This window comes from Aulostomus chinensis, chromosome 1 (assembly GCF_037954235.1).
Source record: "Aulostomus chinensis isolate RoL2024-O1b breed Wild chromosome 1, RoL_Achi_v1.0, whole genome shotgun sequence".
NCBI lineage: Eukaryota > Metazoa > Chordata > Actinopteri > Syngnathiformes > Aulostomidae > Aulostomus > Aulostomus chinensis.
The window spans coordinates 31,388,711-31,390,974 of NC_141320.1; the positions used below are offsets into that span (position 1 = coordinate 31,388,711).

Here is a 2,264-nt window from a genome sequence, read left to right on the forward strand (position 1 = left end):
TAGAAAGCCTTCATTCACAGCTGTGAAGAACCTTGAACCTGATATCCCAGACATCAAAGTGGGCCACTAACCACTGACCCTGAGATCAAAGTGAGCGCTCTGATCTCAGAGGTCTGGGATATTTCCCATCCCATGGCCCTTCAAATAAGAGCCCTGTGTCTCTGTCTCAAAGTTTTCAACCGTATTTGTTTGTTAAATTAAAACCAGACGACCACTGTGGTCCTTTTTACACGGTAAGTAAAGCACAGATGCCCTGGTGGACCTGTTGGCACCCTGGACTTTGAATCCAGTGACCTGAGTCCAAGTCTCCGTTCCAGCAGGTTTCCTGCAGCCTTCAGCAGAGCTGCCATGTTTCTCTGTAGAGAACTAAGTGATGCTCTCAGCAGGTTGAGGGCACCACCAACAAGTGAGGTATGAACCTCTGACTTCCTTCTTGTCAAACAGGAAACTCCTAATACCTCATTTGAGTAAAGTACCTCATATTCCTGACATCCAAGTAGTAGTGAAGTGGAGGAAGAAGGGAGGAGATCTCCAACAGGATCCTTCTTTCCTCTGTCCTCCTTGATCTCATGGATCACCACAGTCAAGGGGAGACCCAAGCTCCCGGATGGATCTGGCACTCAGGAACTGCTGAGTTTTCCAGTGGACTTTGTTCCATCCATGGTTCAGGAGCAGGACTCCTCCTGGTTAACCTGGTATCTTTCCACCCAACTGTGGGTTCTTGGAGAATTTTTCATGTCGTGTCAAGAAATCAGGCTGGTGGGTTTTTCAATGAGAGAAATTCTGGTAACTTAATTAAGTGGCATGTTTGTTGAAGCATTAATTAACTGATAAATTAAGGAAGGCCTGGCCAGTCTTTGCTCCCAGGTCATACGATGGAGTTAGAAAGTCCTGAATCAATCTGGAGTTCCTTGATTTCCTTGTGGTTCTTGTTCCTTTTGCCAATGTAGTCTGGAACAAGAGCAAGATGAACCTCCAAATATCAACAGGTTGATTGCAGGTGATGTCAAGTGGTATTTAGAGGAACCTCCTCTTTGTGTTTGGTTCCAGGGTGGAAGGGTGAGCACTCTGGACTCTGGATCAGTGATCAGAGTTCAAGTCTCAGAAGGACCTTCCTGTCTGGAATGTGTCCCATGTAACAAACTGATCAAGAGATGTTATGTGGTTCTAATGTTCTGGTTCATTTCTTACTGCCATGAACTCAGACTGTGTGTTTAATGTTAACAATAAATGCAACAACTAAGGAGCCAGTAGCTCCTGTGGAAAAAATTCTACTTTGTCAGTGAATTAATTCAGTCTGCATCCAAGTGACTGTCAGGATGGCCGAGCGGTCTAAGGCGCTGCGTTCAGGTCGCAGTCTCTCCTGGAGGCGTGGGTTCGAATCCCACTTCTGACAAAGTACATTTTCTCCACATTCCTATGCATCCACAGTGGTACATTCCAAACCCAGTTGAAGCTGCTCTCCACTGATGGGAGTGAGTGGTTGAACTGGCAGCAGAGGAGGCAAAGGAGCTTCCCTGTGACGGTCCAACATCGCCTGGTTTCCTCCAACATGGAGCAGCCACCAAAACTGATCTTCAAATGTTGGATCAAAGTCTACTGATCCACCTGTCTCATGTTGATGAGGTCATCCAGCCTGATGATCTCTAGGTTCTCCTTTGAGTGGTTCCCTCTGGGAGAGTTCTCTCTCTGTAACTTGTGTGTGTGTTTGCTCGTATCCTGTTTCTCCTTGACAGCACTTTAGTGTTTTTTCCACTGGTGTCTCATCTGTGGTTCACCTTTTATTTTACTTCTTTGTCAAAGATGAAGGTGTTTGTGGTCATTCATCAATCATGTGATGGCTCATGTGACTGTGAATGATGAAGAGCTTGTAGCGTCTCTCACTGTGATCACTTCAGGCTATTGAAGATACTCAGGTGTAGCCAGACTAGCTCAGTCGGTAGAGCATGAGACTCTTAATCTCAGGGTTGTGGGTTCAAGCCCCACGTTGGGCGTTCATCTTGAACATCCCTGCTTGTTCTCTCACTTTCTGCAGCTGTGATTGGGAATTGTAAAAAAAAATACTTAATAGAAAAAATACTTAATAGAAAAATCACTGAATGAACAACACAAACACAGGCTGTGTCTGAAGTTCCACACCTGCACCCGACTCAGAATGAAAAACCAGTGTGTTCTCAATTGTATCCACTGTCAATCCTGATTCTGGAGAAATTTCTTTGTGTGTTTTGATGGACGCGAGCCAAGCAGAAATTTCCCACAATGCA

At 45.3% G+C, this 2,264-nt stretch overlaps 2 non-coding genes across 2 annotated transcripts; both read left to right on the forward strand.

Annotated features, from left to right (window-relative positions):
* The first annotated feature begins 1,313 nt into the window (after window positions 1–1,313).
* Window positions 1,314–1,396, forward strand: trnal-cag (transfer RNA leucine (anticodon CAG)). The gene has a single exon. It is a non-coding gene; the product is annotated as a tRNA-Leu (tRNA).
* Window positions 1,397–1,921: 525 nt separating this feature from the next.
* trnak-cuu (transfer RNA lysine (anticodon CUU)) lies at window positions 1,922–1,994 on the forward strand. The gene has a single exon. It is a non-coding gene; the product is annotated as a tRNA-Lys (tRNA).
* Window positions 1,995–2,264: the final 270 nt, after the last annotated feature.